Here is a 27,195-nt window from a genome sequence, read left to right as displayed (position 1 = left end):
TTACCGACCTAGGGGTGATTCCCAATGCGTCGGGCCCGATGACTCTCTTCTGTGACAACACTGGAGCTATTGCCCTTGCGAAGGAGCCCAGGTTTCACAGGAAGACCAGGCATATCAAGCGTCGCTTCAACTCCATTCGTGAAAGTGTTCAAAATGGAGACATAGATATTTGTAAAGTACATACGGACCTGAATGTAGCAGATCCGTTGACTAAACCTCTCCCTAGGGCAAAACATGATCAACACCAGGACGCAATGGGTGTTCGATTCATCACAATGTAACTAGATTATTGACTCTAGTGCAAGTGGGAGACTGTTGGAAATATGCCCTAGAGACAATAATAAATGGTTATTATTATATTTCTTTGTTCATGATGATTGTCTATTGTTCATGCTATAATTGTGTTATCCGGAAATCGTAATACATGTGTGAATACATAGACCACAAGGTGTCCCTAGTAAGCTTCCTGACTATGGACATTGGATGTCATTGATAACGGGATCACATCATTAGGAGAATGATGTGATGGACAAGACCCAATCCTAAGCATAGCATAAAAGATCGTGTAGTTTCGTTTGCTAGAGCTTTTCCAATGTCAAGTATCTTTTCCTTAGACCATGAGATCGTGCAACTCCCGGATACCGTAGGAGTACTTTGGGTGTGCCAAACGTCACAACGTAACTGGGTGACTATAAAGGTACACTACGGGTATCTCCGAAAGTATCTGTTGGGTTGGCACGGATCGAGACTGCGATTTGTCACTCCGTATGACGGAGAGTTATCTCTGGGCCCACTCGGTAATGCATCATCATAATGAGCTCAATGTGACTAAGGCGTTAGTCACGGGATCATGCATTGCGGTACGAGTAAAGAGACTTGTCGGTAACGAGATTGAACAAGGTATTGGGATACCGACGATCGAATCTCGGGCAAGTAACATACCGATTGACAAAGGGAATTGCATACGGGATTGATTGAATCCTCGACATCGTGGTTCATCCGATGAGATCATCGTGGAACATGTGGGAGCCAACATGGGTATCCAGATCCCGCTGTTGGTTATTGACCGGAGAGGCGTCTCGGTCATGTCTGCATGTCTCCCGAACCTGTAGGGTCTACACACTTAAGGTTCGGTGACACTAGGGTTGTAGAGATATGAGTATGCGGAAACCCGAAAGTTGTTCGGAGTCCCGGATGAGATCCCGGACGTCACGAGGAGTTCCGGAATGGTCCGGAGGTGAAGAATTATATATAGGAAGTCCAGTTTCGGCCACCGGGAAAGTTTCGGGGGTTATCGGTATTGTACCGGGACCACCGGAAGGGTCCCGGGGGTCCACCGGGTGGGGCCACCTATCTCGGAGGGCCCCATGGGATGAAGTGGGAAGGGAACCAGCCCTTAGTGGGCTGGGGCGCCCCCCATGGGCCTCCCCCCTGCGCCTAGGGTTGGAAACCCTAGGGTGGGGGGGCGCCCCACTTGACTTGGGGGGTAAGTTACCCCCCTGGCCGCCGCCCCCCCTCCAGATGGGTTCTAGGCCGGCGCCCCCCCTCCCAGGGGGCCTATATGAAGGGGGGGAGGGAGGGCAGCAACAACAGCCTTGGGCACCTCCCTCCTCCCCTGCAACACCTCTCCCTCTCGCAGAAGCTCGGCGAAGCCCTACCGAGACCCCGCTACATCCACCACCACGCCGTCGTGCTGCTGGATCTCCATCAACCTCTCCTTCCCCCTTGCTGGATCAAGAAGGAGGAGAACGTCGCTGCTCCGTACATGTGTTGAACGCGGAGGTGCCGTCCGTTCGGCACTCGGTCATCGGTGATTTGGATCACGGCGAGTACGACTCCATCAACCCCGTTCATTGGAACGCTTCCGCTCGCGATGTACAGGGATATGTAGATGCACTCCCTTCCCCTCGTTGCTAGTACACTCCATAGATGGATCTTGGTGAGCGTAGGAAAATTTTAAAATTCTTCTACGATCCCCAACAGATGTGTCTTTGGTGCTAGCCCTGCCCCTCTATTTATATGTTGAGCCCTGGGTCGAAACTTGGAGTAAAAGCCTCCTCAAAGTCGGTTTTGCCCGAAAGGCAAGAGTCCCACTCGGACTCCAGGACCAAACGCCACAATCCTTGGCGTCTGTCCTAGACGCCATGGGCCTCGGCGTCTGGCCCAGGGCCAGACGCCAGGGCCTCCGGCGTTTGGCCCCCTGGCCTCCGCAAAACTCCTTTTGCACCGACTTATAGCCCCGTGGGCCTGACCCCTTGGCCTAACCATATCATCCAATATATGAATCTTTACCTCCGGACCATTCCGGAGCTCCTCGTCATGTCCGTGATCTCATCCGGGACTCCGAACAACATTCGGTCACCAACATACATAACTCATATAATACTATATCGTCAAGGAACGTTTAAGCGTGCGGACCCTACGGGTTCGAGAACTATGTAGACATGACCGAGACACGTCTCTGGTCAATAACCAATAGCGGAACCTGGATGCTCGTATTGGCTCCCACATATTCTACGAAGATCTTTATCGGTCAAACCGCATAACAACATACGTTGTTCCCTTTGTCATCGGTATGTTACTTGCCCGAGATTCGGTCGTCGGTATCTCAATACCTAGTTCAATATGGTTACCGGCAAGTCTCTTTACTTGTTCCGTAATACATCATCCCACAACTAACTCATTAGTTACAATGCTTGCAAGGCTTATAGTGATGTGCATTACCGAGTGAGCCCAGAGATACCTCTCCGACAATCAGAGTGACAAATCCTAATCTCGAAATACGCCAACCCAACAAGTACCTTTGGAGACACCTGTAGAGCACCTTTATAATCACCCAGTTACGTTGTGACGTTTGGTAGCACACAAAGTGTTCGTCCGGTAAACGGGAGTTGCATAATCTCATAGTCATAGGAACATGTATAAGACATGAAGAAAGCAATAGCAACATACTAAAACGATCAAGTGCTAAGCTAATGGAATGGGTCAAGTCAAGTCAATCACATCATTCTCCTAATGATGTGATCCCGTTAATCAAATGACAACACATGTCTATGGTTTAGGAAACCCAACCATCTTTGATTAATGAGCTAGTCAAGTAGAGGCATACTAGTGACACTATGTTTGTCTATGTATTCACACATGTATTATGTTTCCCGGTTAATACAATTCTAGCATGAATAATAAACATTTATCATGAAATAAGGAAATACATAATAACTTCATTATTGCCTCTAGGGCATATTTTCTTCAGTCTCCCACTTGCACTAGAGTCAATAATCTAGTTCACATCGCCATGTGATTTAACACCAATAGTTCACATCACCATGTGATTAACACCCATAGTTCACATCGTCATGTGACCAACACCCAAAGGGTTTACTAGAGTCAATAATCTAGTTCACATCGCTATGTGATTAACACCCAAAGAGTACTAAGGTGTGATCATGTTTTTGCTTGTGAGAGAAGTTTAGTCAACGGGTCTGCCACATTCAAATCCGTATGTATTTTGCAAATTTCTATGTCAACATTGCTCTGCACGGAGCTACTCTAGCTAATTGCTCCCACTTTTAATATGTATCCAGATTGAGACTTAGAGTCATCTGGATCAGTGTCAAAACTTGCATCGACGTAACCCTTTACGACGAACCTTTTGTCACCTCCATTATCGAGAAACATATCCTTATTCCACTAAGGATAATTTTGACCGTTGTCCAGTGATCTACTCCTAGATCACTATTGTACTTCCTTGCTAAACTCAGTGTAGGGTATACAATAGATCTGGTACACAGCATGGCATACTTTATAGAACCTATGACTGAGACATAGGGTATGACTTTCGTTCTCTTTCTATCTTCTGTTGTGGTCAGGCTTTGAGTCTTACTCAATTTCAGTCCTTGTAACACAGGCAAGAACTCTTTCTTTGACTGTTCCATTTTGAAATACTTCAAAATCTTGTCAAGGTATGTACTCATTGAAAAAACTTATCAAGCATCTTGATCTATCTCTATAGATCTTGATGCTCAATATGTAAGCAGCTTCACCGAGGTCTTTCTTTGAAAAACTCCTTTAAAATACTCCTTTATTCTTTCCAAAAAATTCTACATTATTTCCGATCAACAATATGTCATTCACATATACTTATCAGAAATGGTGTAGTGCTCCCACCCACTTTCTTGTAAATACATGCTTCACCGCAAGTCTGTATAAAACTATCTGCTTTGATCAACTCATCAAAGCGTATATTCCAACTCCGAGATGCTTGCACCAGTCCATAGATGGATCGCTGGAGCTTGCATATTTTGTTAGCACCTTTAGGATCGACAAAACCTTCTGGTTGCATCATATACAACTCTTCTTTAAGAAATCCATTAAGGAATGTAGTTTTGACATCCATTTGCCAGATTTCATAAAATGTGGCAATTCGCTAACATGATTGGGACAGACTTTAAGCATCGCTACGAGTGAGAAAATCTCATCGTAGTCAACACCTTGAACTTTGTCAAAAACCATTTTCGACAAGTCTAGCTTTGTAGATAGTAACACTACTATTAGCGTTCGTCTTCCTCTTAAAGATCCATTTATTTTCTATGGCTTGCCGATCATCGGGCAAGTCAACCAAAGTCCACACTTTGTTCTCATACATGGATCCCATCTCAGATTTCATGGCCTCAAGCCATTATGCGGAATCTGGGCTCATCATCGCCTCCTCATAGTTCGTAGGTTCGTCATGGTCTAGTAACATGACCTCCAGAACAGGATTACCATACCACTCTGGTGCGGATCTCACTCTGGTTGACCTACGAGGTTCGGTAGTAAATTGATCTGAAGTTACATGATCATCATCATTACCTTCCTCACTAATTGGTGTAGGAGTCACAGGAACAGATTTCTGTGATGAACTACTTTCCAATAAGGGAGCAGGTACAGTTACCTCATCAAGTTCTACTTTCCTCCCACTCACTTCTTTCGAGAGAAACTCCTTCTCTAGAAAGGATCCATTCTTAGCAATGAATGTCTTGCCTTCGGATCTGTGATAGAAGGTGTACCCAACTGTCTCCTTTGGGTATCCTATGAAGACAGATTTCTCCGATTTGGGTTTGAGCTTATCAGGATGAAACTTTTCATATAAGCATCGCAACCCCAAACTTTAAGAAATGACAGCTTAGGTTTCTTGCTAAACCATAGTTCATATGGTGTCATCTCAATGGATTAGATAGTGCCCTATTTAACGTGAATGCAGCTGTCTCTAATGCATAACCCCAAAACGATAGTGGTAAATCGGTAAGAGACATCATAGATTGCACTATATCCAATAAAGTACGGTTATGACGTTCGGACACACCATTATGCTGTGGTGTTCCAGGTGGCATGAGTTTGTGAAACTATTCCACATTGTTTTAATTGAAGGCCAAACTTGTAGCTCAAATATTCGTCTCCGCGATCAAATCGCAGAAAAACATTATTTTCTTGTTACAATGATTCTCCACTTCACTCTGAAATTCTTTGAACTTTTCAACTGTTTCAGATTTATGTTTCATCAAGTAGATATTCCTATATCTGCTCAAATCATCTGTGAAGGTCAGAAAATAACGATACCCGCCGTGAGCCTCAACACTGATCGGATTGCATACATCAATATGTATTATTTCCAATAAATCAGTTGCTTGCTCCATTGTTCTGGAGAACGGAGTTTTAGTCATCTTTGCCCATGAGGCATGGTTCGCAAGCATCAACTGATTCATAATCAAGTGATTCCAAAAGCCCATCAGCATGGATTTTCTTCATGCGCTTTACACCAATATGACCTAAACGGCAGTGCCACAAATAAGTTGCACTATCATTATTAGGTTTGCATCTTTTGACTTCAATATTATGAATATGTGTATCACTACGATCGAGATCCAACAAACCATTTTCATTGGGTGTATAACCATAGAAGGTTTTATTCATGTAAATAGAATAACAATTATTCTCTAACTTAAATGAATAACCGTATTGCAATAAACATGATCAAATCATATTCCTGCTCAATGCAAACACCAAATAACATTTATTTTGGTTCAACACTAATCCCGAAAGTATAGGGAGTGTGCGATGATGATCATATCATTCTTGGAACCACTTACAACACACATCGTCACTTCACCCTCAACTAGTCTCTGTTTATTTTGTAACTCCTGTTTCGAGTAACTAATTTTTAGCAACCGGACAAGTATCAAATACCCAGGGGCTACTATAAACACTAGTAAGGTACACATCAATAACCTGTAATCAAATATACCCTTGTTCACTTTGCCATCCTTCTTATCCGCCAAATACTTGGGGCAGTTCCGCTTCCAGTGACCAGTCCCTTTGCAGTAGAAGCACTTAGTCTCAGGCTTAGGTCCAGACTTGGGCTTCTTCACTTGAGCAACAACTTGCTTGCCATTCTTCTTGAAGTTCCCCTTATATCCCTTTGCCCTTTTCTTGAAACTAGTGGTCTTGTTAACCATCAACACTTGATGCTCTTTCTTGATTTCTACCTTCGTTGATTTCAGCATCACGAAGAGCTTGGGAATCATTTCCGTTATCCCTTGCATATTATAGTTCATCACGAAGTTCTAGTAAGTGACTAGAGAATTGTGTCAATCACTATCTTATCTGGAAGATTAACTCCCACTTGATTCAAGTGATTGTAGTACTCAGACATTCTGAGCACATGCTCACTAGCTGAGCTATTCTCCTCCATCTTGTAGGCAAAGTACTTGTCAAAGGTCTCATACCTTTCGACATGGGCATGAGTCTGAAATACTAATTTCAACTCTTGGAACATCTCTTATGCTCCGTGGCGTTCAAAATGTCTTTGAAGCCCTGATTCTAAGCCGTAAAGGATGGTGCACTAAACTATCAAGTAGTCATCATATCGAACTTGCCAAACGTTCATAACGTCTGTATCTGTTCCTGCAATCGGTCTGTCACCTAGCGGTGCATTAAGGACATAATTCTTCTGTGCAGCAATGAGGATAATTCTCAGATCACGGATCCAATCCGCGTCATTGGTACTAACATCTTTCAACATAGTTTTTCTCTAGGAACATATCAAAAATAAAACAGGGGAGCTAAACGCGAGCTATTGATCTACAACATAGATATGCTAATACTACCAGAACTAAGTTCATGATAAATTTAAGTTCAATTAATCATATTACTTAAGAACTCCCACTTAGATAGACATCCCTCTAATCATCTAAGTGATCACGTGATCCAAATCAACTAAACCATGTCCGATCATCACATGAGATGGAGTAGTTTTCAGTGGTGAACATCACTATGTTGATCATATCTACTATATGATTCACGCTCGACCTTTCGGTCTCAGTGTTCCGAGGCCATATCTGCATATGCTAGGCTCGTCAAATTTAACCTGAGTATTCCGCGTGTGCAACCGTTTTGCACCTGTTGTATTTGAACGTAGAGCCTATCACACCCGATCATCACGTGGTGTCTCAGCACGAAGAACTTTCGCAACGGTGCATACTCAGGGAGAACACTTATACCTTGAAATTTAGTGAGAGATAATCTTATAATGCTACCGTCGATCTAAGCAAAATAAGATGCATAAAAGATAAACATCACATGCAATCAAAATCAAGATGCATAAAAGATAAACATCACATGCCGTCGATCTAGACGCCATGGGCCTCGGCGTCTGGCCCAGGGCCAGACGCCAGGGTCTCCGGCGTTTGGCCCCCTGGCCTCCGCAAAACTCCTTTTGCACCGACTTATAGCCCCGTGGGCCTGACCCCTTGGCCTAACCATATCATCCAATATATGAATCTTTACCTCCGGACCATTCCGGAGCTCCTCGTCATGTCCATGATCTCATCCGGGACTCCGAACAACATTCGGTCACCAACATACATAACTCATATAATACTACATCGTCAACGAACGTTTAAGCGTGCGGACCCTATGGGTTCGAGAACTATGTAGACATGATCGAGACACGTCTCCGGTCAATAACCAATAGCGGAACCTGGATGCTCATATTGGCTCACACATATTCTACGAAGATCTTTATCGGTCAAACCGCATAACAACATACGTTGTTCCCTTTGTCATCGGTATGTTACTTGCCCGAGATTCGATCATTGGTATCTCAATACCTAGTTCAATCTCGTTACCGGGAAGTCTCTTTACTCATTCCGTAATACATCATCCCGCAACTAACTCATAAGTTACAATGCTTGCAAGGCTTATAGTGATGTGCATTACCGAGTGGGGCCAGAGATACCTCTCCGACAATCGGAGTGACAAATCCTAATCTCGAAATACGCCAACCCAACAAGTACCTTTGGAGACACCTGTAGAGCACCTTTATAATCACCCAGTTACGTTGTGACGTTTGGTAGCACACAAAGTGTTCGTCCGGTAAACGGGAGTTGCATAATCTCATAGTCATAGGAACATGTATAAGACATGAAGAAAGCAATAGCAACATACTAAAACGATCAAGTGCTAAGCTAACGGAATGGGTCAAGTCAAGTCAATCACATCATTCTCCTAATGATGTGATCCCGTTAATCAAATGACAACTCATGTCTATGGTTTAGGAAACTCAACCATCTTTGATTAACGAGCTAGTCAAGTAGAGGCATACTAGTGACACTATGTTTGTCTATGTATTCACACATGTATTATGTTTCCCGGTTAATACAATTCTAGCATGAATAATAAACATTTATCATGAAATAAGGAAATACATAATAACTTTATTATTGCCTCTAGGGCATATTTCCTTCATAAAGTTCATACATGAAGTTCATACAAGACTTAAATGCAACAAACAAATAACTCTCTAACTAAAGAATTTAAAGGCAACAACAAATGCGATCAAGATCGCAACTACGGTAACAATTGATCCAACAGCAAAATGATACCAAGCCTCACTATCAATGGCATATTTTCTAATCTTTCTAATCTTCAAGCGCATTTTCTCCATCTTGATCTTGTGATCATCGACGACATCGGCAACATGCAACTCCAATTCCATCTTCTCCCCCTCAATTCTTTTCAATTTTTCTTTCAAATACTCGTTTTCTCTTTCAATTAAATTTAACCTCTCGACAATAGGGTCGGTTGGAATTTCCGGTTCACAAACCTCCTAGACAAAAATATCTATGTCAACTTGATGGGCATAATTTATCATAAACACGAAATGCAACAACTAGTTTTAAAAGAGAATATACCACATCTGAATCATAACAAGGACGAGGACCGACAGGGACGGATATCAAAACCATGGCACTATGTATAACAAACAACGTACGGGTAAGATAATTATACGAGTAACTATATATCCAAATCACACAAACATCAATTTGGTAATGTAAAACATTCATGAACAAGAGGCTCACCACAAGCTGGTGCCGGCGACGGAACGGTGCGGGTGATCGACTGTGGTTACGACGGAGATTTAGAAGGCACTAAGTAAACCACACCTACATATGCAAACTAAGTGTTATTTTTGACCTTAAATTGCATATAAATCAAATACTAGCACATATATTTTCTCCCAAATTACTAAACTCATAAATTCATCACTATACAAAGCATTGCAAGAGCTAATCTAGCAATGAGAGATGAAAGGACAAAGTTGCTAACCTTTGTGATCATTTGAATGGATGAGGGCCTTCAAATCTTGACAAATTTTGGGCAAAATATGTGATGAACTCGAGAGGAAGAGGGGAAGAACAGAGAGGAGAGGGGAAAGGGGAAGAACAGAGCGAGCTCGGGTGGACGAAGGGTTTATGTAGGACGACCTTTAGCACCGGTTCGTGCCACGAACCGGTACTAAAGGTGCTGGAGGGACCCCGGACTGACAACATCCTGCCACCACTCACTTTAGTACCGGTCCGTGGCACGAACCGGTGCTAAAGGTCGGCCACGAACCGGTACTAATGAAAGCGGCCGGCTAGCCGTTGGAACCGGCACTAATGCACACATTAGTGCCGGCTCAAAAGCAAACCGGCACTAATGTGCTTGACATTTGACCCTTTTTCTACTAGTGGAACGCACCGAGGCCGACGACCGCGATTGTAAGCCACCAAGTGCAGCGGGAGAGAGCCTGCAGCGCGGAGGAGATCCACCGGCGACTCACCGACCACGCGGTCAAGACGCCGTCCATCCACCCCCCGCGAACGTCGTCAGCCGAGGGCGCCGTCGCCATGCCTAGCGGGGCCGCCGCCCCCGGTCCAGATTCCTCCACGAAGACCGGAGTGGCGAGATCCGCCACGAGCGACGAGATCCGGCACCGCGCGGCCGACATCATCCCCCAAGCCCGCCGTCGATCGATCCCGCCGCCATCGGGAGCCCGCACGCTGCCGGGAGTCCCACACCCATGGATCTGGGCACTCGTGCACCGCCGCGAGTCCGCCGCCTCCAGGATCCGCCACACCGTCGGGAGGGCCGCACCCTGCGGATCAGGATGCCCGCGCCATTGCTGATCCGGGACCGGGAGGAGAGACCCTCCGCCGCCGCCGTCGCACGCACGGGGTTTGCCCGGCGCCGACCATCGGCAGCGACGGAGGGGGAGAGCAGGGGCGGATCCAGCGAGGGGTCATGTAGGGGCGGTCGCCCTGGGTAAATTTTGAGAACCTAGGGTACCCCCGTACTTTTTCCGGCCGGTGGCCACCATGAAAGCGAACTTCGAAGGTCTCGTGAGGTAGGCACGACGAGGGAAGAAGAAAGAAACGATTCATCAGGAGACAGCCCAGGTAACGATTCGTTAAAAATTTGGAGATGGGCCAGTCGAGTTCCCATTAGTTGTTGTACGCAGCCCATTCTTCTTGTACACGTGAGATGGCCCAATGAAAAACAATAGATGAGCCCATTAGTTGTTGTACGCAGTTCCATCCAGTTCGTCCCGCCCCACCTCACGCGATCACGCCAGCCCTACCCTGCCGCCTCGCCGCCTTGATGTGGCGCCGGGCGCCAGCGCGATCTAGGTCTGCACCAAGGATCAGATTATAGACCATTTTCATGGCCTAAAGGGTCATACAGTCCATCTACCAAATCCCTGATGTATAACTACAACTTAGTGGTACAGACGTGTCTTATATTTTGTTTGAACAACTTACAAGTGTCATATTATCCTATGATTTAGATTAATCTAATTGTTTTTACATGTTACAGGTACCTAAGGGACTTGAAGATTAACGATTTTGGATTAAATCATGGAAGATTCAGCGGCGGCAATTCAAGTTAAACTTTATATGTTTTTTTGCGTTTAAATATATTTTTCGCCTAGTTCTTGAGAATGAAACTATATTGAACAATTCATTTGTTCATTGTCTTGCCTGAATGCATAGTCTTGGTCAATTAATTTTCTTGATTGTGTTATTACTCCTACATAATATTGTGGCTTCGATTTTTCGTTTGCTTTAAACTCCGCCCTGGGTAACTTCAAATCCTGGATCCGCCACTGGAGGAGAGGGGCGCTGAAGGGACTAGGCGGCGGCGGCTGAGCCCTCCCGAGTCACCCGCGGGGGAGGCAACGCGAGAGGGCCAGCAGCAGCCCAGCAAGACGGACATTCGTTTAAGGTACCTTGCCGACTAATAAGGTTTGCGTCCGTTGTGTGGGAAGGAGGCCAGCAGCAGCCCAGCAGGACGGACTAGATTTGGATTCCCGGCCGTTTGCAAAAGTTTTTCCTGGACTAAAGCTAGGCATATGTCCCTAGAAATATATAGGAGTAGATCACAATTCCAGAAATCTCACGTGCTTATATATACTTGGCCTGCATAAACTGAAAGGCGTAAGTTCCTAGGGGATCGAATTTTCTTTTGGACCGTCTGGCTTTACAAGTATCGATAATCGATTGGTTGGTTGGTTATAGAATATATTAGGCGCACTGAAGCCGAACACACACAGCTCACGGCTACTCCCTCCGTTTTAAAATATATAGGAGTCCTCTATTTTGAAACGGAAGGAATAGATTCGAATGTCGCCAGCAGCAGGCTGACACGCCGTACGGCTACGACGAAATTGCGTGCCTCTAGCTAAGATAGCTAGTGCCGATCAATCTAGAGCCTGGTGAAAGCTTGCATGCATGCACACTGTATGCTGTGTCATCCTCCACTGCCCACTTGATGACTTGTAGAACAATATACATCGCTAACGAACAATGCTGATGACATGCAAATCTACAAGGACGCAATCAGGACTCGTTTCATCGCAATGTTGAGGTTTTATTTTATTATAACCACTTATAGTGTCACACATTCGCAATCAGGACTCGTTTCATCGCAATGTTGAGGTTTTATTTTACTATAACCACTTATAGTGTCACACATTGCCAGCACAACACTCTGTTCCAACTCGTGAAAATCAATGAAACTGGCTCTTTTCTAAAACTTTAACACAAAATGACCCCAATCTGAAAGATTTTTAAAACTGGCCCGTCTTCGCATGACGCCCGTGGCTGGGGCGCCATGCTAGATAGCATTACGCCCCGGCCTATGGTGCCATGGTAGCGACGTGTAGCGTGGCGCCCCGGGCTAGGGCATCATGCCAAATAGCATGGCGCCCTAGCCCCGGGCGTCATGCTATCTAGCACGGCGCCCTAGCCCCGGGCGTCATGCAAAAAGGCCAGTTTCGAAAATATTTTCAGATTAGGGCCATTTTGTGTTGAAGTTTCGAAAAAGGGCCAGTTTCGTCCATTTTCACTTCCAACTCCTCGGGTACGTCAGGTCTCTGTCTTAGCATAGATCGACGAGGGCATCGCCTCGAGTCCTTGATGTGTACTGTTCATCCACTCGCAAGAAATATATTGTATTGTTCGTCAGCATGCTTTGGACACTTTCTTTTGGAAAAGGAGAATAACCCCCGGCTTCTACATCAGAAAGATGCATGCAACCATATTATTAAACAAAGTGCGGAACAAAGTCTAAAATTCAAATCTGGCTCACAAACGGAGCTTAACAAAAAGGAAAATAAAAGAAGCCACAACCAGCGAAGATAGCAACAGGCTACGATGCCTATACACCTAGCCTATTATTAGCTCGCCATCCAAATCGGTTGAAAATAACCCGTGCTACCGTCTCCCACCAGTTGCAACTAGTAACCAAAAGCTCCCTGGAGTCCGCATGAGTGAGTAACGACCACGTACAGATCCAAGTACTGGCTCTATAAATAACATGCAAAAAGTTGACAAAGTTTTTCCGGTTAAAGATTACATCATTTCTTTTGTTCCATATAGCCCAACGTAGTGCACATATCCCTATCCGAATATGTCTCGCCATATTTGGTTTCATTCCATCTAGCCACGTCCCAAATAACGTGTTAATGTAAGTTGAAGGGCTAATGTTGAAGGCTATATGTATTGTGCGCCATAGTAATTTTGCCAACGGGCACTCGAGAAAGAGATGTTGTATAGTTTCATCCTGGTCACAAACACAACATCTGGAGCTACCTACCCACCTTCGTTTTACCAAGTTATTTTTGTCAAAATAACTCCCTTGTGGACAAACCATATGAAGATTTTAATTCTAAAGGAAACTTTTACTCTTTCAGATATGAAGGGATCTCGAAATTGGCCCAGAGCCAATTAAATTCAAATATATAGATTTCACTAAAAAACTACCAGTCGTAGATAATTTCCAGTGTATGGTGTGAGTTCCAGCGTTTTCCCACTAGAGATCTTTTGAATTGGATATTAAAGGGGACCGACTGTAATAGTGGAGCAACATAATCTTCCTTGGGTTGTTCTTGCCGTCTCGTCGAACCCGACCTGTTTCGGCTGCGATCGATCTCTTGGGCGCCAGCTTGCCGTGGATCCCAAGGGAAGATCTTCCCCGGGAGTCGTCGCAGTTAGATCTTCCTATTTGTTTTTTGCACTGGATTATACAATGCCCACGTGAGCTGGCTTGCTAGGTTCCAAGATGGAAATGATCAAGACCGCCCGGCCGTCCGTTTCACAAGACGATGCAGTCACTTGAGGCGCAATGGCAGGCAGCTCCAGTCATACGTACGTACTAGTAGTACTACGGATGCCGCCGGTTTGCATGCAATCGGAAGCCCGTGATATGAATCTTTGACAACAGCGCACGCTGATGGGATCCGATCCATATCGTGCCAGGAAATCAGATCTGCTCGTACGTCTCGCTCGATCGCTTCCCCTGCTGAGCATGCGCGCGTGGAAAATTGCGTCAGGGCTCACGACCAAAGCGGATACAAGACGAACTCGATCGACCAATAAAAAATAGCCATGCACGCATGCACAACTTTAACCGGCCAGAGACTTCCAAGTAGGCAAGCCAGCCAACAACTCTTCTCTTCGGCTGGCCGTACGTGCAGCCGGCCGTTCACGAGTAGCGAATGGCGAGTGATCTTTCCGCGACGTCGCCACTCCGATTCCCCCACTAGCATACTGCCTAGCTGCTTTGCTCGACTACTACGTGTCCTCCGCAAGTACCGTCGGCGATGTATTTTGTTTGACGCCGACGCCGACGCGACGGCGCAGGCGACCGGCTGTTCATATGGGCAGAGCCGAGGCGACACGAGCCCACTCGCGGCCGGCCATGCCTGCCCATCATTCATGAACCGGCAACCCAAACAGTAAGTACGTGTTTGGTAGGCTGCGTAAGTCTCAGCCGGGCCCGCGTGAGAAGAAAATGACCCGTTTGATTACCCGCATTCATTGTTGGGTTTGCATAGTACGAACATTAAATCATCTTTGGGCCTGTATCCAGGAGAACACTTAAATCAGCAGTTTTTGTGGAGCCAGGCCCGAGCGATGCAACCCTAGGCATGTGGGCATGGGCGGTTGCACATGTGGGTGCGGTCCCGATAAGTCGTGTTGTTTCTAGACGCGTCGTCATAATTACCCTCACCTCCCTGCTTCACCGCTCTCTCCCCTTTTACCCACTTACACCGCCGTCGGCGACCAGCGGAGCGACACCAGGGCGATCCAAGACGGCGGCTACCACTGGAGCGACTGCAGACCTCCACCAGAGCGCATCGGCCATGGCGATAAGTCCTCGCCCTCTCTGTTGATTTACTGCTTTCGACTTGTGCTAGATTAGATTTGAGCACGCGATTGGAGAGTTAGGGAGGGGATTGAACACATGGGGAGTGGAGGATTACCATCCATCGATTCTGCACCGACGACTTCTAGTTTTCATAGGTTATTTTTCGATTACATCGGGGGTGGGGATTGGGTGTACAAACTTTCTTGTCCCTGGAGTCACGTCGATCGGCGGGGGGGGGGGGGGGGGGTAGCCATCTTCTTTTCTTCCTCATCGCCTTATTCAAGAACGATGAGTCTTGCACGGGCGCCTGCCGCCGGCGCCCTGGCCACCATCTGCACTACGTCGTTGTCGGCCACCTGGTCTTGAGGCACCTTGTATTGGCTGTACTTGGCCCATCTTGCCCGTTGTCCAGCGTCGTCGGAGTCCGCCTGATTCATGGCCCAGCGCAGGATGTCTGCTGACATCGCGCTCTTGGCTGGGTCGGGAATCGGTGTCTTCAGCTCGTCCGGCGTAGCCTTCTTCATCACAACGTCGGCCTCCTTGTGCATGTCATGTCACCGAGCGAGCACCCAAAGGAAGAAGGCGCTCCATCCAATACCCCAGGGGAAAGGGTTGGAGTTGGAGTTCATGGCGAGGGAGAGGTGGTGAAACAGAGAGGTGGAAGAGGAGAGGTGGTGAAACAGAGGGGGTTTGAGTGTGGTGCTGGGTTAGTAGGGTGGGTTAATATAAGAGCATTAGGCCGATAAGAATGAATGTTGACCATTGACCTGTGTGTTATTCATAATGCAGATGGACAAGGGCAAGGAGATTGTGCCACTATTGAAGAGGGGCAAGGAGGTCATGCCGCCATTGGTCGACGTGCCGGTGCAGGATCACCCAAGCACCAAGCGGAGGAACTATGGCCACTACCATCAGGAGTCAGGACAAAGCCACTTCTGCAAGGTTATCCTTGCTCCAAAGCTGGAGAGTCTGCAATTGCCTCTGGATTTCACGAAGCACTTCCCCACCGTCCCTACATAATTTAAACTAAAGACGAACACCGGCTACGCATGGAGGGTGACGGTGAGGGTGATCAACGATTGGGTGACCCTTGATCAGGGTTGGGCCACCTTCGCCGCCGTTCACCAGATCATGATTGGGTACATGCTGACGTTCAAGCTGCTGACCCTCGATACCATGAAGGTGATTGTCTTTAACAACGACGGCGTGGAGGTGGTCACCAAGTGCAAGGAGCACAACAACGCCTTCGTCGTGACCACCTGAGCTCTTGTTGCCCGTCTAAGACTTGGGTTTCGTTTAAAACTTATTGTACTATGTTGTCTTAGAACTTGTGATGCATGGTTAAGACTTGTGTTTGTGCCTGAGTTTGTTTTGTTGCTCTAGTTTAGTTCTTAGTTGTTCATGTGTGCCTCTGGTAACCTCACTACATCGAGGAGGAGGTTACCATACAACTGTCCTGGATGTAACCAAACAACCAGACTTGTGTTTCCCCTAAAACAAGTCCGCAACCAAACAGCAGGCCTTCCTCAGTGGCACATGCAGGCTAGAGGGGATGCAGACAACCAATCAACATGTAGATGTTGATTTTTTACCTGTATATGCTCAGTCTGATCCAGTTGGGACAAGTATGCACACTAGCTAAAATCGATGTAGGTAATCAAACGCATCCTAGGTACTCCACCTAGCGAAGTAGATAGATAAACCCATAAAGTTCGTTAAAATGCATAGCTTGATAGCCTAAGATGGCGACGGCCTTCCTACCAGAAACTCTCGAAACAGGCTTTTGCCCCGCTTTATAGATAAAGCATACGTCCATACAACCACGTCCCAACCATAGTCATAAAAGGAAACTGTTGGGGCCACATCACAAACACGCCCAAACGAAAGAAAAAGAAACATAAAAGGCCACCAGGGGCAAGCTACGAAGCAGGCGAACGGTCGGAGAGCCGACGCACGGGAGACAGCAGAGCGTCCAGATAGAGCTGAAGCCGGCCACAATCTCTCGGCGTAGCGAGCGGAAGCCTGTGCTGCAAGAAGGCAAGAAATTTGAAGAACGAGTCAGAAGCACGCCGCAGGAACACCCGCTCAATCACCGTCTTATTGCGAATAGTCCAAAGAGTCCACATCATAGCCGCGAAGATGAGCCAAAACAGTCGGCGCTTACGGCCAACCTGAGTGGCCCTTACCTGCAGAAACTCTGCAAGGTCATGGGCCTCCCATTCCGGTCCGAGAGCTTCACGAACAAAGCACCAAAGTGCCTGTGCTGCTACGCACGAGAACAAAATGTGCGTTCCCGTTTCCGAGATGAGGCAAAGGGGCCAAAGGCCATTGCCGGGATCATGGCGTTTCAACACCTCGGTCCCCAAAGGTAAACGATCTCTGAGAAGCTGCCACACGAAAATCTTGATCTTCAGGGGCGTCAGCGCCTTCCACAATGGGGATAACCACTGGAGAACCGGCGCCGGCATAGTGCCTGATAAGCCGAACTAACGGAGAATTCTCCCGAAGGAGAAAGACTCCAAGAAACAGAGTCAGGATCCTGGGACAGAGGAAGAGGGACTACTTCCCTCAAGTCTGCCCCATTCCTGCACCTCAGCTGGTCTGAATGAGCAGCGGAACGTAATGTTCCATCCCTCATCCAAAGCAGCCACAGATACAAGAATAGCCGGGTCGTCACAAATCGCAAAGAGCCTCGGAAACCGTATGCGGAGAGGCTCCCCATCAAGCCAGGGGTCCAATTAAAATTGGGTCCCAGACCCATTGCCAACCGAGAACCGCAAACCCAACCTAATCTCATCCTTGATGGCCTGGGCAGATTCCCAAAACAGGGACCCAGCCGAGTGCGAACAAGCCAAGAGGGGCTGGCCCTGAAGTACTTGGACTCAATCAGCTGCAGCCACAAACCTCCATCTCCCCGCAAGATCCGCCAAACCCAATGAAGCATGAGCGCAACGTTCATACGACAAGGCGCAGGGATGCCCAACCCACCTCGGTCCTTCGGCAAGCAGATGTGAGCCCATTTCACCATATGGTACTTAGGCCGACCATCCCCTGCCTTCCAGAAAAACCTACCCAGCTCCTTGTCAAAGGAACTATGCACACCTTCGGGCAAGATGTACATCCCCATCATATACATGGGGAGGTTGGCAAGGTTAGAGCTAATGAGGACAATTTTGCTTCCTTTAGATGTGAACCTACTGCACCAGGGCTCCGCACGGGATGCTACTCGCCCCACAAGCGGACCATACCCACTCACCAAAATACTGGACTCAGCCAGGGGCATCCCCAAGTAAGGTATGGGGAATGAAGCCAACCTACAATTGAGGTTATCCGCGATCCTATGCTGCTCAGCCTCCGAGTAGCCAAGGACCACAACCTTGCTCTTATCAGAGTTAATCTTAAGTCCAGACATTTCCTCAAAGCAGAGCAAAAGGAACTTAAGATTAACAATGTTCGAATCCGAGCCTTCCACCATAATCATGGTGTCATCCGCATACTGCAAGTGGGTAACCCCCCATCCGGAATGAGATGACTAACCACACCCTTAAGGTGGCCGGCTAGCTTGGCCTTATCTAGGATGCCCGCAAGGGCATCAACTGCAAGGTTGAAAAGAAAGGGGGAGACAGGATCCCCTTGCTTTACCCCCTGGAGGCCTGGAAGAAGGGTCCCACTTTGCCATTGATGTTGATCGCCGTCTTTCCAGATCTAACCAATTGCATGATCCAGGAGCACCACCGCTCGTCAGATCCTCATCGCTGCATCACCAACCTCAAAAAGGACTAGTCTAGGCGGTCATATGCCTTCTGGAAATCCAATTTGAGGAAGACCCCCTTAAGCCCCTTTGTCGGACTAATTGGCCATGCGTAGCCTCATCGGCTCCCCATGGCGCTTCAAGACATCGGGGCCGGCTGCTCCCTGAAGATTCAAGGAGCCAAGCGCCGCCTCCTCGCGGCCGGCTGCCAGGAGACGGCAAAGCTCAGCAGGCGGCCACGAGGTGGGTCGGCTCCTAGCAGGCGGCCCTAGGCGTTCTCAAAGTGTGCATCCACTTAAGTGCGATGAGACAGGGCGTGGCTACAGCACGCCTCGCCCCCCCCCCCCCCCCCGAATCTGGGGTCAAGCATGGCCATAGTGCGTCATTCTAGACGGAGATCTCCCGTCCAGCGGGGCACTGTTGCCACGTGGCCCATGACATCACCCCTGTCAGAGGGAGCCACGCTCCCACGACGGGCTGTCGGTACGACCCGCCAGTGGCGGGCCCTACATGTCCACAAGGAGCCAGAAGGCGGCGAGCCCAGACCAGTCGGCTCGTAGGGGGGGCGGCCTCTGACTAGGCGGCCTTCCCCCTCCTTGGAATTTGTGCGCCATTACCCAGAAGAGACGGGGAGTGGCTACAGTGAACGCCCGCCAGGCGGCGGTACTGTAGCCACACCTTGTCGATGGGAAGCGACACCTATGGGATCACAAGAATCCCTACTATGGTTGGCGGGGCGCGGGGTCGTGAGAAGAGCAGGTCTAACAGGAAGCACACGGATCGTCTACCCAGGTTCGGGCCGCGAGGATGCGTAATACCCTAGTCCTGCTTTGGTGGATGTATTGAGTGTTCTTGTGTTCTTGAGCTAGCTACAGGGTGCAACTTGCCCAAAAGAGCCGAATCCCTCTCCAGTATGCCATGGGCCTCCTTTTATAGTCGAAAGGTGCTGCCACAGTGGCACACAGGAGGTGGAAAGGTCTACAATGTTGCGAGCTTATCGCCCGTATTACAGGACAAGACGCATTTAATGCATCGCTTAGGTGTCCCTTAGCTTTATCGGGGAAGGGAACGGGGCCCGTCCCGTCCGTCGCCGCCTCGCCTTGCTTCGACACGCGCCCAGGCCAGCGATGCATGTGGCGCCATGTAGGCAGGCATGCAGCTGAGGTGGCGCGGAGGTAGGGTCTTCACGAAGATCTGCATGCCACCATGCAGGTGCTTGCTGGGTTGGCTTGGAAGCCGCCCGTCGCCACGCAGGTGCCTGCCCAACTGGTTGAGCTAGCAGCTGCTTGGGGACGACGGTGGAGTCTTGGCCAGCGCGGGCCTGGCGGTGGCCCCACGGATGCCCCAGGCAAAGGTCTTGCCAGGGGCCCGGCAAGGATCTTGCCGTGGCGTTGCAGTCGTCCCCGGCAAGGCGCTTGCTGGGGGTCTTGTGGATTCCCTCGACTGGGATCAAAGTTTTGCTGCCCGTGCACTATTACGTTGTCTTGAGTCCAGACGGCGTCGACTCATGTTTGGTATTAATTCCTTCGCAAGAAAGCTGCCGGCCGACTAATACTACCGATTTCAGATGTGAAGGCAAAAAGTGATCCATCCAATGATCCGTCAGCACGAGAGAAAAAGTCAAACCAAGAACGACCCGGACGAGGACGTGGACGAGATTGGATTCAGACTCCGCGGTCGTGGCTTCGTTCCGAGCCGGCCGTAGGTCGACCCGCCGCTGCATCGGGCCGGCTTTGCCGTTTTTGGCTGATGCCCCGTCCGCCCCGCCTCGAGCCTCCGTCGTCGCGCCTCGTAATGAGCCGCCCGCAGCTGCCGTTGAGCCTCCGCCTTGGCCTGCTCCCAAGTTGCCGCTGCCGGCTGTGTTAGAGCCGGCCTCGCTTCTGAGCCGCCGTTCCCACAGCCTTCACTCTGCTGCGAGCCGCCGGCGCGCCTCCGCTTCATCCGCCAACCCGCCTCCGCCTTGTTGCTCCCGCGTCGCGCCGCCGCCTGAGCACCTTGCTCCTGCCGTGAGGCCGCCCTGTATGAGTCAGCCCGTCGCCGTGAGTCGCCGGCGCCGCCCGGTGCTTGTCCCTGGCTGCAGCGCCGCCTCGCCTCGGGTCGTCGCTCCCGCCGGAGTCCGTTTCTAAGCCGCCGGCCGTCTTAGCGTGTCTCGAGCGCCGGCTATCTCCGCCGTTTTGGCCGCTTCAACACAGCGGCGCCTGCAAGCTGTTCCCGCGGCCTCGAGTCGCCGACCAGCCTCACGCATCCGCCACGGTCAGGTCCCGAGCCGGCCCTCACCCGATAAAGCGGCCGTCAGTTGCCGAGCCGGCCGTCCCGCACCATTGCAGAGCCGCCCCCCGTCCAAAGAAGGATTCGCCTCGGTTGTGCCCATGGAAACTCAGCGCCCCTCTGCTATGAATCAAGCTCTCTCAAAGATCCACGCATAACAGTCTATGCTCCGGTCAACACGACGGCGCTACCCAGCAAGGCAAGTTGGAATTTGTCCAGGGAGTTCACAATATTGATGAGGTCAGATTTTTGAGAGAGTTTGACGCCTTGCTGTAGCCCAAGTGGTTTCTCACGTCAGTTTTCAGTTTTAAAATGTCGTACCTGGTGTGCCCAGTGTTTAAAGAGTTCAGAGAAGATTTCCAACTAAGCCCTATACATCGATCTACTAGCGGCAAGTTGTTGCTGTTGTTTTCTACGTATTCGTGGCCGCTACTACTCCTGAGAAAAATTGCAGCAGCACACGTCTGGACAATTGCTACGCTCTACGTGGAAGAGATACATTCTGTCTACTCAAGCCCTGAGTAAATTAAAGGAAAAGAGGAGACCTCCTGTTGCAGTTCCATCGACTGGATTAAAACAAAAATAAAGTGTGCCACGATGGCGTATCTGGCCAAAGCGTCATGGGTGCATGTGCCACGGGCGGCCACTAGGCCGGTGAAAATTGCTTTGGAAGAACAAGCCTAATTATGTGGAAGACCATGTACTATCACACAAGGCCAACTGAAGTCCAAAGAAGAGACAATCGTCTGCAACAAGTAGTGTGACGGCCAGTCAAATCCATGGCCGCGATCTAGCAGACGCTGCGTCCATCATCGGAGAGCATGTACATGCATACGTTGCAACCAGCGTCTGTGTTCATCCGACAAAAGTTTCAGGTGCTATTCGCCCTATTTATTTTCAGTATATATTAAATTGTTTGAGAACAATTACTCTGGCCTATAATATTTTTATGCAGGACGGCTATTAAAAGAAAATGGGTGGTATTATACCGCGGAGGCACGTTCGGCTGTGCCACGCAGCTTCACGGACACGCGTATCGCGGTCCGGTTTACATCAATGCGCCGGCCAACTCGCCCGTCCGCACCGCCTTACAACACCACGGACGAGTCGCCCGTCCGCCCTCGCGGCCGGTTCACGCGTCCACGCCGGTTTACATCGCGGAGAACAATTTGCTCGTCCGCACCGGCTTACAACGCTACGGCCGACTCATCCGTTTGCTCCTTCGGGTGACTCATCCGTGGTTGATTTTAGCTTCACCGTGGTGACCATCAACTCCATGGCGGATAATTTCCGGCCTAACATATCAGGTGACATCTATCTAAGTCTATTTTTGACACATTGTTTTTTGTCAAAAGAACAATTACTTTGGACCGTATATTTTGATATGCAGGACAATTATTCATTATAAAACATGGTTACGGAGCACGCACTGGCAACGTCCTGCCCGGTGTTCGTCCGTGTCACATTACACGATGAATGAACGTGAGCAAGTCGCCGTCCCTGTGGCCTGGTTTACATCAGCTTGCCGGGACCACGCCTGTGATTAACTCGCCTGTCTATGCCGGTTTACAACACTGGTGCCGATTTTCCCCATCCGCGTTGGCTTACAATGTCGCGGCCGATTCATCTAAGCTGCCTCTGAAGCCGCGGTCGTCTTTGTCTCCGTCTCTCGCGGCCTGGCCTACATCAACACACTGGGCCGCACATGTCTGCGTGAGCTGTTTATTGAGTATGAGCACATCACAGCTTGGGTAGCCCGGTTTTCTTTCAACAAAATGGAGGCAAATTATCATATACTATCAACCGCCGTCTGCACTAGGTGGTTCAATGGGTAGGCGCACAAGTCGCCGCCACTACAGTTTTGTTAACTTTGAATCACCAGTTGGAAGGAACCATTGGCCGAGTTGCTGACACGGCTCATACGGGATCATTTACAACCCGCCGCAGTCACCTCAACCTTCTGTGGATTCACATCGTGCTATCAACACCAATGATATATAGGTTATGCCGGTTTATATCACGGTCAAAATATGGAGAATCTCAAGCCAACTCCTCGAGTCACCTTTTAGACTCGGGGGCTACGATGACATGATTCAGCAAATCTTGCCAGTTTCAGCAAATTTAAGAACCCCAGGACGATGGAGGGATAGATAACCCGGTCCCGGTGGCTACTGCTATATTGATGAAAATTTAAAGGCCGTCAGAAAATTTCCGGCTTAGAAAGTATATGACAGTTACAAAATTCCGGCTCAATGAAGAAGTTCTGGGTCATCAGAAGGATTCCGGTTTAAAATCTGGCTCAAGGGAAGTCAGTCTCACCGAAGCTCTCAATATCCGGTTTACAATCCGGTTCAAGGGAAATCTATTCTCCCACAAACCTCCGAAGCGCTCAAATCCGGTTTAGCAATGTCCAGTTCAAAAAGGAATTAACTTCTCGCAAGTTCGAGTTTAAAGGCCGTCAGAAAATTTCCGGCTGAAAATGACGATTCCAGTTTACAATCCGGTTCAAGGGAAAGATGTCTCCCACAAAGCTTGAAGCTCTCAATATCCGGTTCAAAATCCCGGTTCAAGAAGAATTTATCTCTTGCAAAAAGTTAAAGGTTGCCGAAGAGGACCTGCTGCCATGATGCGCGGTTCAAACATGGGTATCCTGCCTTATTGGCTTATCATATTATTAATCACTTGGGGGCTTGGTCGTATCCGAACCATAGCTACACCTCTTGATCGGTGCAATGCCACAACATCACTTGGGGGCTTGGTCGTATCCGAACCATAGCTAAACCTCTTGATCGGCGCAATGCCACAACATCACTTGGGGGCTTGGTCGTATCCGAACCATAGCTACACCTCTTGATCGGCGCAATGCCACAACATCACTTCGGGGCTTGGTCGTATCCGAACCATAGCTACACCTCTTGATCGGCGCAATGCCACCGCATCACTCGGGGGCTTGGTCGTATCCGAACCATAGCTACACCTCTTGATCCGCGCAATGCCACAGCATCACTTGGGGGCTTGGTCGAACCCGAACCATAGCTACACCTCTTGATCGGCGTAATGCCACAGCATCACTTGGGGGCTTGGTCGAACCCGAACCATAGCTACACCTCTTGATCGGCGTAATGCCACAGCATCACTTGGGGGCTTGGTCGAACCCGAACCATAGCTACACCTCTTGATCAAATTTGGGGCCTGGCAGCCCGTGAAAAGCCTCGACTACAATGGTTTTTATTTGCCTTTTGCTAAGTTTTTCTTTCTTTTGACAAGATTTGTGATATTTTCAAACCGGTGTTCGTCAACCCGGCTTGACTTTCAACTACAAGTTGTCAGTATATGATCCGTTATAATCCAGAGACTACCAGCCCGGTCTGGTTTCGACTATAAGTCGCCAGAATTGAATATGGATAAACCGGTGTTTATCACAACCCGAAACGGTTTAATCATAAACCGGCACAATATGGGAGGAGTTATCAGTACTCAAAATTTGGGTATCACCCTTACTACAAAAAGTTGGTAAACCAACGATGTGATTCAATGCCACAGGTATGATATATTTCATATTTGATTATTCTTAAGTGCAGCCTTGGTTAGTTCAGTTTTGAGCTAACCAGATTGACCCAGTGTCTGCAACAATTATGACCCGGCGTCACCAACAATTATTGACCCGGCGTCACCTATCATTATGACCCGGTGTTTGCAATAATCATAACCCGGCTTCATCAACAATCATGAACCGGCGTTGGCAACAATCATGAACCTGCGTTGGCAACAATCATGAACCGGCGTTGGCAACAATCATGACCCGGGATCATCAGTTTTTATAACCCGACAATTTTGGCAATGATAAACCGGCAAGTTCGACATTTTCAAACCGGCGGATATCAGTTGAATATTTGAAGACCAATATTTTTGTCAAATCAGAGCATTGAAGGCCGATTCAAATGGATTCTTTATTTACAAAATATCTTCTGCAAGCAAATTGATTATGAAGCTGGTCTATTGACTCGGATTTTTCAGAAGGAAGAAATAACAAGGACTTAAGGATGATCAGATGCCGGTTTACGAGAATATTTAACCCGGAGCACAACCTGTCAAATTCGTTCTTGTGTTTATGTTGCAAGATCAGTTTAACATGGATAAATCCAAATTAAACTGGGGGCTAATGTCGGGGATATACCCCGCGGCGTAAACCGGCCGGAAGTATAACCCGACCGGACTTGGCGGTTTATTTGAGACCCCGCTGACACTTGGCGATTCACCGGCGACCCGCACAGACCAGACGGTTTACAAGCAACCTGACTGAACATTACAATTCACTGGTAACCCGGCGGGCAGGACAGACGGTGCAAGGCCCAAGGCCCAGAAGGCCGGCTCATGTTATGGTGGGCCGGTTTAAGAGGAAAGGCGTGAGGAATATTTGTCTTACAAGGAGTTAAGACCTGGACTTGTATCCGGTTTGTATTAGAGATAGACTAGTCCTAATCCTAATAGGACTCCACATGTAACCTGCCCCTTCAACATATATAAGGAGGGGCAGGGCTCCCCAAGAGGGACAAGCAAAAAGAAACAATCTCTAGGGCTAGACACAAAGAGCCGGTTTACGACGACTCCCTCGTGATGATAATGAGATCTAGCCACAAACAACATGTAGGGTTGTTACCGGATGATGTTTCCCGGGGGCCGAAGCTGTCTAAACCCTTGTCTTGTGTGTTGATCTGCCCTGCATCTCTCGTCTCACTCAACCCCTCTCAAGCTACCACATATATGCGTTGGCCTCGCGACTAAGTCCTGACACTAAGGACATCTGACGTGACAAAACCACGACAATTGTCGTCTTCTGGTCCTCATATGATCTCACATGTTTATGATCTTGACAAAGATCTGCATGCCACCGCAGAGTTGCCTCCCGAGCCTTGGTTCCAACGCAGTCGTTGGCGGCATTTGGAACCCGTGGGCTCAAGGGTGACCCGCTCTGTTGGTGTTGGGCAAGTCGCCCCGGCAAGGCTCTTGCCGGGGCCGCGGCGGCCGCCCCGGCAAGGGTCCTGCCGGGGGAGGTCCACCTCGCCCTCTTGCTCTTTGGTGTTTCTGGTCTTGGCGTTGCCTTGACCGTCTTGTGCTCCGGCTCCCCTCCTTTGCCCTGCTGAGTGTGGTCGTGGCGCGCGCGCGGCTCTGACTGCCCGCGCACAAGTAAAGGGGTCAAAAGGAGAGCCCCTACTTTTGTACACTGACAGGAGCCCCCGGGCCTGGGTCACACATAAGCGTGATGCGTTGTTGGGCTAGGCCCAGAACGGTGCGCGGGTAGGTGGGGCGGATTTTACCGCAGTAACTGTTTTGTCCGCTGTGCTTCCCCAAGACCCGCGTTGAACGCGCGACATGGAGGGTCGTGCGTGACTTGGGGGTCATGCGTGGGGTGGCTCCCGCATGCATGCTTCACGTCGCAGTAAAGAGGCGGCTCGCGCCTTCCCCATAAAAAGAGGGAGGCGTGGAGGCGCGGCTCATTTACTGAGTGGACTCGGGTCACAGTCTTCAAGGAACCCACGCCCCACGATCACGGGGCGGGGAACGGTCGCCTCACCCGTCCCCTCGATTCTGCTCGCTCGCCACGCGTCCTTCATGCAGGTGGCAGGCGGTGGGGGCGGGAAACCGGGCCGTCTGTCACATCCCTAGCTTCTGGTAATGCACTAGGTTAGCCTCATGTGTGCATCATCTTTAATCTTGAAAGAAACTTGAAATGGGGATTGCCTAAACCCCTAGCATCAAAGGAATTCACTAGGTTCACCTAAAATATTTTCAGTAAATCGAAATGGCTTTCAAAAATGTTCATCATTTATGGAAAATGTTCTAAACAGTAACCAGAGGTGATGCACATTTTTCCATGACATATTTGGGCTCTGAATTAAATCATACTCAATTTGCATTTAGGAATTTAAATGCTATAAAATATTTTAAATGCTCAAATAATCATAAACTAAAATGTTTACTGTTGGATATATTCTAAACAGTAGCCATGATTAGTTTGATGATTTTTGGAAATGCCCTGGCATTTTTAATAAAGTCCTAAAGTAACAGCAAAATAGAAAACAAAAGAAAAATAGAAAAGGAAGGAAACCTACTTAACTTACCTGTGCAGCCCACCTGGCCCAACTCCTGCTGACCCAGCCCACTAG

The 27,195-nt window shown here is 48.7% G+C and overlaps 1 long non-coding RNA gene across 1 annotated transcript; it reads left to right on the top strand.

The window, feature by feature from the left end:
* Positions 1-10,914: 10,914 nt before the first annotated feature.
* LOC123142863 (uncharacterized) lies at positions 10,915-11,366 on the top strand. Its single transcript, XR_006470606.1, has 2 exons — positions 10,915-11,083; positions 11,176-11,366. It is a non-coding gene; the product is annotated as an uncharacterized lncRNA (long non-coding RNA).
* Positions 11,367-27,195: the final 15,829 nt, after the last annotated feature.

Source organism: Triticum aestivum, chromosome 6D (genome assembly GCF_018294505.1).
Source record: "Triticum aestivum cultivar Chinese Spring chromosome 6D, IWGSC CS RefSeq v2.1, whole genome shotgun sequence".
NCBI lineage: Eukaryota > Viridiplantae > Streptophyta > Magnoliopsida > Poales > Poaceae > Triticum > Triticum aestivum.
The sequence above is the reverse complement of the archived record's forward strand: the minus strand, read 5'-3'. Positions and strand labels throughout refer to the sequence as shown.